The 12,915-nt window shown below is 41.4% G+C and overlaps 1 protein-coding gene across 1 annotated transcript in view; it reads right to left on the bottom strand.

The window, feature by feature from the left end:
• Positions 1-12,915, bottom strand: part of LOC103068837 (TLE family member 4, transcriptional corepressor) — a 154,774-nt gene that overhangs the window by 67,542 nt on the left and 74,317 nt on the right.

The following is a 12,915-nucleotide window of genomic DNA, read 5'->3' as shown; positions in this document are numbered from 1 at the left end:
TGGGGGGTGGGCCCAGGAGAAAGCCACTCAGCCATCCAGGGCAACCCATGATTATGGTGCCCCACTATCTTTTACCTTCCTCAGCTTTAAAAGTTTCCCCCTGCCTTTCTCATGCACTGCGAACAGGTATGATATGCATTTATGATTTTTAATGGAGTATTTTAAAAGCACAGTTAGGCACGTGTTAACCACCCACAAAGCATAGTTTAAAAGTACAAAGTCGGGGCTTCCCTGGTGGCGCAGTGGTTGAGAATCTGCCTGCTAATTAATGCAGGGGATATGGGTTCAAGCCCCGGTCTGGGAAGATCCCACATGCCCTGGAGCAACTAGACCCGTGAGTCACAGCTACTGAGCCTGCGCGTAGAGAGGCCGCGATAGTGAGAGGCCCGAGCACCGCGATGAAGAGTGGCCCCCGCTTGCCACAACTAGAGAAAGCCCTCGCACAGAAACAAAGACCCAACAAAGCAAAAATTAATTAATTAATTAATAAACTCCTACCCCCAACATCTTCTTAAAAAAAAAAAAAACCCTTCTGTGTTCAACCCTCTATTAAAAAAAAAAAGTACAAAGCATGTAGTTAACCATCTACAAAGCATAGATTGTATTTGACAATGTCAATTTCCTGGCCTAATTTTGAATAAAATGTTGATGTTTATTTAACAAAGAATTACTTTGAGATGTAACAGTTCCAAATCCCCACTTCCCTTTCTTTCCTCTTAAATGTACAGGCTTGTGAAATCACAGACAAACCAAACAGCTTGATAAGAGGGGCCTGACCCTCATCCTGCAGAGCCCCTCCCTCAGGACCAAGGGGATGTGCCCATCCACACCCTCTGCTTACCCACCTGTAAACCACGAGCTGGCTACCAGGACCCTGAAATCTCCTGTCCAAAGGCTCACGGTCAGGGTCAACTCAGTTTTTTTCCCCGGAGCCTCCCAGAGGCAGACGTAACTGTTGGTGTGGGCATACCTAGACGCGAGGAGGTCACTGGGGTGTAATGAAGCTGGACGTTGAGAGCTGGGGCATCTACCAGAAAATATGTGAAGGCCCACGTCATCTAGCAATCAACTCCTAAGGAGCCTGAGAACTGTAAATGCAAAAACCTGGCCTTTCAGAAAATTATGAAGGTCATTTATTAACTGAATTTATAACTTTAAAATACTTAAACATATGGTAGGAGAGCCTCTATTTGTAATCTTTACCAGGCCCCACAAAGGCTAGGGGCTGGCCCAACAGCAAGGTATTGTGTACAGTTTTGGGAACCCCAACTTTTGAGACCACTCCTACCACCAACCGTTCCACTGCAATACTGTGTATAAGAAAATCATGTGAGAATTTTTCCCCATTTGTTTTTATAGATCCACATACCTACAACAGTAATGAAAGTATGATTTTACCTCTATAAGTACTTTAAAAACACAATAAGAGTTAAAAAATTAAAAAATAAAATTCAAGGATTATATTCCCATTTGCTGGGCCAGTACATACAGTAAGGATAAAATATCAGAATGCTGGAAACCTTTTCCTTTCTATATTATTTGTATTCTCTTTCCTTTTCCAGCCTTCAAACATCCAGATTACAAAATTACTGCTTTTTCGCAGGCCTCTCCCCATTGTGGCCTCTCCCATTGCAGAGCTCAGGCTCCGGACCCGCAGGCTCAGCGGCCATGGCTCACGGCCGCTCCGCGGCATGTGGGATCCTCCCAGACTGGGGCCCGAACCCGCATCCCCTGCATCGGCAGGCGGACTCCCAACCACAAAATTACTGCTTTTAACACACTTTGTCAAACACAGAGAAAGGAAAGAGCAGAGATTCAAACTCATTCAAACCCTTTTCCTCTCCTCACTATAGCCAGCTTACTCACTGCCATTTATTACTGTGGAATTTTCACTGCGTACCATGAGTGTACAAGAATTTTTAGCTTGGGGCATAATGAATTGTGCTCACAAGAAACAAATACCTGTCCAGGACACAAAAAACACAAGTTGAGAATGCTACTTCCTTCTAAAAGTCTTTAATATTCCCTGTAACTGTTGTATTTTTGAGGCTGCCTTCAGGTAACAACTACAAAGTTGGTAACTTTAAAAAAGACTCTTGAAAGAAGAAAATTCCATCTGAATGGAATACAGGCTATTTACTGGAAGCAGCAACAGAGAACTTTTTTTTCCTCATTCAGAGAAACTACCTGAGAAGCAAGTGAGTGGGCTGAAACACCCAGAAGTGTGATGATAATATTTTAGCTCTGTGGTCCAACTGTTTCACTGATTCCTACAAAACAATCTGAATGAGAGTAAAAGGCACCATCAAGACTGGGAGGCTACAGAACGTTGCCACTGGCATTGCTGTTGGTGTTTGCTAAAGGTTCCCTGTTTGCATGTATTTGCACATCAGCCCTGGCAGCTTCCCGGGAACACTGCCTTCAGAAGCTAGTCCTCCAATCAGCATAGACTCGTTCTATATGCACATTTTAAGAGAATTCAGGACTAACTGGAAGCTCAAAGAAATGAAGGGGAACAATCCGCTAATGTATTTTATTCTACTCAGAAGACATTATATCTCAGTTCCATACTGTAATGGGAAAACGATTTGAGGAAAGGGATTGCATCTAATCTTTACTAGGCACCCCCAATGACGCAGTGCAGGCCTATTTGCCCTCCAGCTGCCAATCAATACCTCCTGACTAACTTTAAATAGTTTATTCAGACTGCGTTGCTCAATTTTCAAGTTCATCTATCAATACCAACAGGCTGCCAAGTCAGAACCATTAGAATAATAACTTTTGCTCAGTTGTCTAACAGGAATCAGGAAAATCATCTACAGAGGTACAGCTGTGTCTTTTTAATATGCAAAGGAAAACATACAAATTGACAAATAGTTCTTCCTACTTAAAAGCCCCTCAATATTAATGACAATCAAGCAAATCAAATGGACTAGCACAAAGCACAGAGTTTTGTCTTAATACATTCATTAACAAAATTTCTCACCCTACAGGTTAAACATAACAGACTACATCCAACACGGGACATTTCATATGTAATATCCTTCTTTCCTCCCCAGGAAAGAGGGTCAACCCACAAGGGAGAATGGAGGCTGAGAAAAAAGGGTAGAAGGAGAAAAAAGGAAGAGAAGGAAACTGAAAATGACAAGGGTGCGCAAAATGATTTAACAAGGGAGCATCTGGCGCTGACAGGAGGAACGGAACAGACACAGTACATGGAGGGTGCTGCAGGCTGAGGGAGGGGTGCCTGTCTGAAAATTTTGTTGGGGGCAAGAATTGAAGACAATCCCATTCGGAGTGGGGGAGTAACTCCTAATCGAACAATTCCAAAGTATTGTTCCTGGATGTGTCTCCATTTAGTCATAGTTTGCCCTCTTCTCCCAAGGGCAAAACTGTCACCAGCTCAGTTTAAAATTTCTCTAAATAAGGTCAGACTAGGTTACTACAAGATTTTATCATCAAAACAGATTCCAGCCTAAGCTTCAGAAGTCTCATTCTGACAACTCCAATATGGTTTGGTTATCATCCCTGGAGCAGGACTGGGGCTGGGGCAAAGGGTGTGGAATAACTCAGAGACCTTTCAAGTCCTGATAACTGTGGTATAAACACAAGTGATTATTTCAATTTTCTCTAAAGATTATTTTTTCAGGGTAGCCCAATAAACCCAATAATGCCCAGACTTACTAGGAAATTTTTTATTCATTTCCCCATGCACCAGAAGAAAGTAAGCTAATAATGTCCCACTGAGAGTGCTGTCAAGCCAAATCCCTGCACTGCTGGATGCACCACCGGGATAAATCTCCCTTCACTTGCTCTTCCAGCATCCACTTGAGGGCTAGGTCCTGGGGACTGCTCCAGACACAGTGTCACAGGCACAAGCCTGAGTGGCCCAATCAGTGCCAAGAAAAGAACAAACTAAAAAAGATTAATTCACAGATGTTCATGCATTTCACACATGACACAGTGCCCCATGGCCCGTTGCTAGGGCAACGGGAGACCACCAGTGTGCGCTTTATTGGCTTTATGAAGTGTGTCTCGGGGACTATAGTCCGAGAAATGCTGCATAATAATAGTGTGGCTTTTCTGAAGCCTTGTTTTCAGTGTTTATCCACATTTAACCTTCTGAGTTTTATAAAGAACATCGTTATGCACAGCCTTCAAACCCCCCACCGCCACCAAACTGCCTCAACTTCCTATCTAGAAACATTAAAATGCATCTCCTGGGGGTCCACTTTGGGAAGATCCATATTAAAGCGCTCAACCAATTCCGCCGGTGGGGGGAGGGCCTACAACAATGTAAAAGATCACTGTATTAGTACAGTCAACCGTATCAACCACTTCGGAACAGTAAAGAAGCTACAAAACCAGAACACACACATGCCCCTAATTTTCTGTGCATCAGGAGGAACCTTGCTTTTGACTATGAGGGATCGGTTTTCACCAGACGGAAGAGCAGAACCAGCGAGGCTTATCAGGCCAAAGTCTCTGCCTATCTGACAGAACGTTCTGTGATGATGGCTCTCTTCCACGCCTGCACTGGTAGGGCAGTTATGACAGACAGCCACACGCAGCTACCGAGGACTTGAAGTGTGGCCAGTGAAACAGAGAAACTAGATTTTAAAATTTTATTTCATGTTAGCTATCTTAAATTTAATAGCTTCCTGTGGCTAGTGGCTACCATATTGGACAGCGCAGTTTTACTGGCTTACCAGACAACTACGTACGTTTTGCAAAGTTCATAAAAACACTGTCTCTTCATGCTTTTAGCTTCTGCTTAATTCATAAAACTCTTAACTCCAAGTAAATGTACACAGAACGGTATTCAGGACTGTGGCTGCCTCTCGCTGTGTGGTTCCTAACAGCCCTCGGTACTCGTCCTAATCAGCCTCAGTTTCTTTGTCCAACAGGCCCCGGGATGAAGAGTGACTTTCCTCCCTCCCCCAACTCAGGGTGGGAGGTTAAAATCACAAATGTCACAACTCTCAGAGCAGTAGCACAGATCGAGTGTTAACCTAAAGGGAAGGGGTGGGTGAAGGGGAGAATACAGGCTGTCGGGGGAGAGGGAGGATCTGGAATGAAGAGGAGAAAAATAAAGCCAGTGAATAGATCAATAGAAGCAACAGCTTACATTCAGATTCACAGGAGAAAGAACACACCGAGACAATCATTTCCTGGGAAAAGCTCAAGCCTAATGAGAATTTACTCTGCTCCTTTATGTGACAACCAGCCCTTTTGTGGCACGGGCTTCCTGACTGACAGGAACCCGGGGCCCCTTAATAGGATTTCCATATTATTTCCAACACCTGCCCAGAAGTTATTTGTTTACACTGAAGGAGGCAAGATTCTCAAACCAGACATCTGCTTCTAGTTCAGGCATATCTTAGGAAACCATCTAGAAAGCAGCTTTGTTACCATGGTGACATTTTTATTTTCCTCCTTTGGTTGGCTCAAAACATTAGCATTTCCAATTTTATTTTGTTGTTCAAAAGGCCAAATGTCGCTCAAGAAAACAGAAGTTTAAAGAAAGATAAATGAATACTCAAAAATTTCTAAAATAATTAAAATGACCATAAGGAAGAATAAATAAAAATGAGGTATTATTACATTGCCTACTGGCTTCTCTCATTGGGTGGCACCACTAACCTGTTTACCTTTCCTCCCCCTCCCCTCTCCTTTTTCCCTTAAATATCAACACTCAGCAACTTGAAAAGTACCAATTTGTGGCGGGGCGGGGGGAGATTCATGAATCCTTAGGGTGTGATACAATTATAAATAAGTCCATTTTCATGAAAAAGAATTCAAGCTCACCCTACAGCCATGGTGAGGGACCGGAAAGTGTAAGCTTTTCATGAACATTAGTGGTTGAAGAAGTGATGGAGTAACAAACAGTGTGTGAGGGAAGAAAGGCAGACTGCACTTGAGCAGATTTCATGCATGTGTATGTTACTGTTTTCCTGTTAGGGGTGGGGGGGAGAAGGGGACTTAGCCACCAATTACAACTATCACACATAAACAGAAATTAAAGTGACAATACTAGCAGTTGACACTTAAAGTGCTTTTTTAAGTGTTAAAATGTATTACATACGGAAATATTTGGATTGGTTCTGAATAATTAATCTGATAAAGTCATGTTACTTATTTTGTTCAGTTTTTAGATTCAAAGTAAAACCACCAAGTAATTCAAACTCTAAGATTTAGTTCTGATTTGCCAGATCTAAGCAGCATTTAGTCTTGAAATATGATTTCATCAGTTTCATGTAACAGCAAGTTTATTTAAAAGGATCCAAAACTCTTAGAGCAGGTATTAGTCAGCCCTCAGCAAACTTCCTTTCCATTCCTCTTTCATGAAGCCCGAATTCTGTTCAACCCTGTCCCAAGGCAGCTGCCATGGTAATTACTAGATATGACTCCTCTTTACGTCCAAAATTACAGCCCTTGTTAGTGGCTGGCCCCCAGGTGTACAGAGTTTAACCCAGAAGATATATCTGAAGCACTTCAAAAGCACAATAAAACAAATACAAGTTGGGTAGAGTTAAGTGCTGTAGCAGAAATAATTCAAGAAACAGAGAAGTGAGGGTACTGAGCATCCCCCTGGGTAATTTTATGATTTTTCCCAGAATGGGTTATAGTAAGTGTTACTATATAAGAATATAAAAAAGATTACGAACCATTCTTTCAAATAATTCTTTTGGAAGAATTATCTACATTTTGAGAAACAAATGCTTTTGAAATTCAAATGCCAGTTTAAACAAATAAATATTGAGCCTCTTTAAAACTGAAAAAAACAACCATGTTGAATAAAAACTTTATGATGTAATATTTTTGCAAGAGATGAAATGCATTCTAATTAAGAACATTAGAGACATTAAACATGGGGACGAAAATGTCTGGTAACTAAGAGGTTTGGTGGAGGGGGGGAGGCAGGCCCCACAACCAGCCCCACCCCTGCTAATTAATATTTGTTCTGCCTCAGTGATTGGTGGAGACAGCCCCAACCCCCATCACTAATCCATTCATGCTCACCGCCTGAGGACCAGCTATGCCCTCAAGATATTTATTCATCTGTTCAACAAACAAACAATTATAACATATTTTCTGGAATTAGGGCACCTGTTACATTTCACACAGCTTACACGCCTAGAGGCAGGTATCAATTAATACTCAACAAATTACTGCATCATAAACCCATAGAACAAAGTTCCTGATTATTCTGTGATAAGGTAACTCTAACAAATACCTCTACAACGAAATAAAAAAGCAAGCATAATGCTGAAACACTTAATTTTTTTTTTGCGGTACGCGGGCCTCTCACTGTTGTGGCCTCTCCCGTTGTAGAGCACAGGCTCCGGATGCGCAGGCTCAGCGGCCATGGCTCCCAGGCCCAGCCGCTCCGTACGCAGCATGTGGGACCCTCCCAGATCGGGGCACGAACCCGTGTCCCCTGCATCGGCAGGCGGACTCTCAACCACTGCGCCACCAGGGAAGCCCTGAAACACTTAATTTTAAATTACCATCTTATTTTGGAAAATTCAAAGAGTTAAACATTAAATCCTTGAAAGGTATATTTTAGAACATTAAACTATTTCCCTACCACTCAACACCCAAAATGAAATATAATTACCTAGATGTCATCCTTCTACCCATTCTCTCATCATAAGAAAAAGACTCTTCCTAGTACGATTCAGGAGAAAGTCCTCTTGACACCACTGGGAAGCACGCAGAGACATCCAGAATATGGGCCATTCGTAGGAAGGCTGGCCCAGGTTCTTCAACAAATCAGTGGCCCAGGAAAAATTTTAAAAGGAGGGAAACTCTTGCAAACCAATTATTCGAAATAATCGAAGAAGTCTGCTTATAGGCTCGATATTAGAAGCTATCAAGGAATTATTTTTATTAAGTGATTAAAGGTATTATGGTTACTAAAAAAATGTCCACTGTTTAGAGAAGTGTGTTCATTTTAGGTAATGAAGTACATAAGGGTAAAACGCATGCTGGAATTTGCTTCAGAATATTTTAGCAAAGAAAGAAAGAAAGAGATTAAAACGTGACTAAAAATCGACAGCTCTTATACCTTGATGTGAAGTATATGGAGGATCTTGGCACTATTATTTCTAACTTTTAATAACAATGGATGAGACTGAGTCACCCAGAAAGCTTTCCTTTGAGGATGGCAATGGCTATGTGGCCTTGGGCAAGGTCTCAACACCTCTAAACCTTTCCTCATACGTGATATAAACAATAAATAAATAAACATTTCCTCACCAACTACCTTCACAATGAAATCTGAACTATGAGCTATATACATGCTCAGAGATCAGCGGGGTTGACTAGGTTAACTAGGGTCCACAGAGGTTAGAGTGGATAAACTGGAGTGTCCAAGTCACAGCCCTTAATGGCATACCTTCATTTCTCAGATTACTGATGACTAAGGGGAAAATAGGAGACAGTGCAAGCCCCACTACAGTTTAGTTTGTCGGTAGTGTCCGGGGTTTTTGTTTTTCTGGGTTTTTTTGATTATACCTTCTCTTTATAGTATTTCATGGATTTCAGCTCTAGGCCTTTGTCTTTATATAATGTGTCCTTCTAAAGTCTACAGGCAATTAATCCCACCAAGCTTTCTCACAAAGGGTTAAGATTACAAACCTTCCTACCTCACACAGTTGTATGGGGGAAAGGGAGTGAGTGTTAAAAGCGAAACTGCCTGGGCCAGTTATCCTCTCTTCTACTGGCCAACCTCTCCTCCTTCAAGTGGTTTCTTCTCTGCTTTCTCCCACACAGGACATGCGAGGGGTTAAACACATTAAAAGGCACACTCTTTTCAGACTGATATTCCTTTGCAACAGGAAAAAGAGGCAGAGGGGAACAAAAGCCAAGTCACACAGGTCACCCAAGAACCTGCAACAGAACGCTTCACCATTAAGTCTTGATGTACAAAGTGAAGCGGCAAATAGAAGTAATCATTCTGTTAATGCAAGCTAAAAACCCACCTTCACCTGTAACACCCAACTAATGAGGCAAAAGTGCTTTCTTGGCCCGAATCATACACTTCAATTTGAACATAAAGGGAGCCTTAGTCTAATTCTCATCGATAAACCTTTACTGCCAACAGAGAATAACTGGAGAGACAAGAAGAAAAGCACCGTATGATGTTGTAGCTATCTACATAGAATAAATACCAAAATACAGCTATGACAGAATAAACAGGCATTGCCATAGATACAACTAATAAGCAGATCATTACGAAAACCCTTAAACAAAAACAAAGAATCCATACAGGACAGGGTTGGGGGGCGGGGATATAGTATAGATACCCACAGAGGAGCGTTTAGCTTGAAAAGTAACTATATGTAATTTTTTTTTTTTTAAGTGCACTATCCATACTTATACCAGCAAAAATTACAAAAGCTATAAAGTTCCGTATTGGTGGATTTTGTGGAAACATACTCAAATATTGCATATGGCATTTTTAAATGTCGCAGCGCTCTGGAGATTAATTTGGCAATGTACAAATCACTAAAAATGATCATACTCTTCGATGATGCATATGGCACTTTGGGGAAGACAATCCAATGAAATAATAAAAATAAAAACACCACCACTTAGAGGAAAAAAATGGACTTACGCTATATTTTACAAATAAAAACTGGCAAATCCCTCACAGGACTGACTTGAGGTTACTGCATTCAGGATAAAAAACAGGATACATAACATACATAAGAAGGACTTAGGAAGTAATAATAAGCACAGTAACACCAACTTGGGAGAGGTCATGGAGCTAATCAATAGTTGGTGACAGTGAATTCTGCCATTTATATTCAAGTTGGTCTTGATTTCGGTGGCTAGTTTTTGCTAGAAGGTGTAGACATTTGGGGTGTAATGGGACTTATTTCTCAATCTCAGATTCCTACTAAGTTTTAGGCAATCTGGCCTTCACAGCTCTGGATCATGTCAGCCAATCAGGTGGAAACTGAGAGTGATGTGAGGAACCTAATGACTCCTCTTCACGAACTCGGACCTCCAGCAACTAGGAAGCTCCTGGCAGCATGTGGGAATGTCTGCTCTCTCACCACTTTGGCGCCGATCCATTTCTACCCCTCAGCGCACAGGAGGGATAGGCAGTGGAAGCTTTCATTACCTCAGAAAACGCTTCCTTGGCTTCACTTATATCCTTTCAAAAGAAACTACAGAAGAAGTTAGAAAGTCCCCACTCAGGAAAGAGAAGTAGGAACCTATTTTGGGCTTTCCACCCTATCAGCTAAGGGTGAGAGTGGACCGTGGTCTGTGTTTCCTGCCATTTTCTGCCCCAAATCCGAGGCTTACTGTGGGCACATGTATGGGGGTACTGGATGGCCAAGTAACAAGCAGGTGCCTCGGATCCTTACTTTAACAGCCCTAGAACACACACCATTCTGGTTTCTCCTCATCAAATAAAATGATTCTTGGGCTCCTACAGTGCTTGTTCCTTTAGGTCCATATTTACATTCTCCATCCTTGTTGAAAAATTCAGATACAGGTCTGTAAATAACAGGCTTAGGAATGAACTTGGCTACGGGAGCTACAGAAAACAAGATCAATAAAGCCAATAATAGCATTTGGTTTAGTGGTCACAGAACTTCCAACAAAAGAAAAGGAAGAAAAAGGCCCAACATTTTAACAAGGGAATTTCTTTCATTTTTACTTGATACCTAAAGGTAAAGCATCTTAATTATCTGAATCTTTAAAGTAAGTGTAAACTTATATTTTATAAGCTATTCTGAAATCTGCCCCGTTTAATAATCTGTAACGTCAAAAAAAACATTTTAAAGTGTCTCTCACAATTAAACCCATCCACAACCTTGCATAAATCAAAATTTTGCTACCATAACAAAATGTTACACTGGGGCTGTATAACATTGCCCACATCCTCATTACATGCAACACTAATTACTACCAGCAGATTCAGAATTTTCTGCACATTAGAGGCTTTTAGAGGAGCTATAAAAAATTTCAGGCACCATTAATTTAAATTTGTATTGAAATTTCCTTTTGACAGATGGCCAAAAATTACTTATTATTTAGAGTACCAGAGCTGCCTGTTTGCACATTAGAAGAGGAAAGGGAAAAATTAAAAGCAAGAAGGAAATTTATGTCACGTTCATTACCTGTTAAATGTTAAGGAGCATTATCCTGCATGAATAAATGATTTCATACAAGCCTGACTCCAGCTGCAGGCAACTGGCATGCTCCGGCTGATAAAAACCATCTCTAGTCACACAGCAGACAATCATAAAAAGCCCCTCTTAACCAGGAACCACTTACGGGAGGATGAGGACGATCGATGGAACAAGCAACTTACTGCTTCTCTGAGCATCACAGAACACATTTACAAAAATTAGTGAACTATTTCACCTTGCAAAGCCACAGGACAGCCCCAAACCTGACACAACACAACTTCAAATTCAAGAACGGTACCCCCCAAAATATCTATTTATAGCTACCATTCCATAATAAATAAATCCAGGCAAAATCATCCGTCTCTATTTCCTTTTGTTTTTCCCCTGGCTTCCAAGCTATACAGATACTCACTCCCAGACTCACCCTGAATGATTATAGATGATTTCAAAATATACCCTACTCTGACGTGAGGGACTATAAAATGGAATTGACACAAAAGTGTGCACTGGAATATAAATATTTTCACAGTCTTCTGGGAGTGGGGCATGAGAGGAGGCTTTTGTTTAGTTCACTGGCCTGCCTGAAGGTATGTATTTATCATATGAAGCAGGGAATGTTTATGTTATTGGCCTCAGAATAACTAGACAGGCCTTCCAAGGGCTGCTACCAGCAAATCTTGGTCAATGCATTTACTTACTACTTCTTAAGTACCTATGTGTGGAATACTTACTACACTCTGATTAAGAATGCTTTTTAATTTAGGTACTGATGTTCATATTATACAACAAAGTACACAGCTGTAAATGCATAATTAAATAATTCAATGTGTGCAGTTCCAATTGTAAACGCTGACATTTCTATGGGTATGCAGATACCCTTTCAAATTACAAAGATTCTTGATGGTTAAAATAGATAACATTTTATTTTCCATCATTTAATGACTTTGGGGGGAAAAAAAACCCCTACTTCCCTTTTATTATAAAAGGACAAGGAATAAAGAGGCATTCAAAGTGACAGCACAGGTGGTTTCAGGGGAAGATTTTAGTCTCCGTATACATAACTTCATTAAAAACTGCAAGAGAGGACTTCCCTGGTGGCGCAGTGGTTAAGAATCCGCCTGCCAATGCAGGGAACACGGGTTCGAGCCCTGGTCCGGGAAGATCCCACATGCTGCGGAGCAGCTAAGCCCCTGTGCCACAGCTGTTGAGCCTGTGCTCTAGAGCCCGCGAGCCACAACTACTGAAGCCCGCGCACCTAGAGCCCGTGCTCTGCAACAAGAGAAGCCACTGCCATGAGAAGCCCGTGCACCACACCGAAGAGTAGCCCCCGCTCGCAGCAACTAGAGAAAGTCCGTGCGCAGCAACGAAGAACCAATGCAACCAAAAATAAACAAACATACAAAAAAACAAACTGCAAGAGATGTAACTGCCTATGCTCCAAAACATTCAACTGTTGTAAAATACAAGAAAAGGAACTGACAGCATCTGTGCTTTGGCCAATGCTTGAGAACTGCCCTTGCTTTCTAATCTATACAAAATACAACGGCATGCGTAATACAATTATCCACAATACAGTAGCATATTTACATTGTGCCTGGCTCAAAAGTTACCAAGCAATTTCATATTTTACTCATTTTCTGCCATGGTAGCCTGTTTTTCTTGTTTGCTTACTATATAAATTCAGGCATCCTTAGCATACCCCATTATGGTATTACACAAGCACATCCAAATCATTAGGCCCTAACTACTTTTCCTCTTTCCC

The sequence above is a fragment of the Lipotes vexillifer genome, unplaced genomic scaffold (assembly GCF_000442215.2).
Source record: "Lipotes vexillifer unplaced genomic scaffold, Lipotes_vexillifer_v1.1 scaffold993, whole genome shotgun sequence".
In the NCBI taxonomy this organism is placed as follows: domain Eukaryota; kingdom Metazoa; phylum Chordata; class Mammalia; order Artiodactyla; family Lipotidae; genus Lipotes; species Lipotes vexillifer.
Note: the sequence above shows the minus strand (reverse complement) of the source record. Positions and strands in the feature narration are given on the sequence as shown.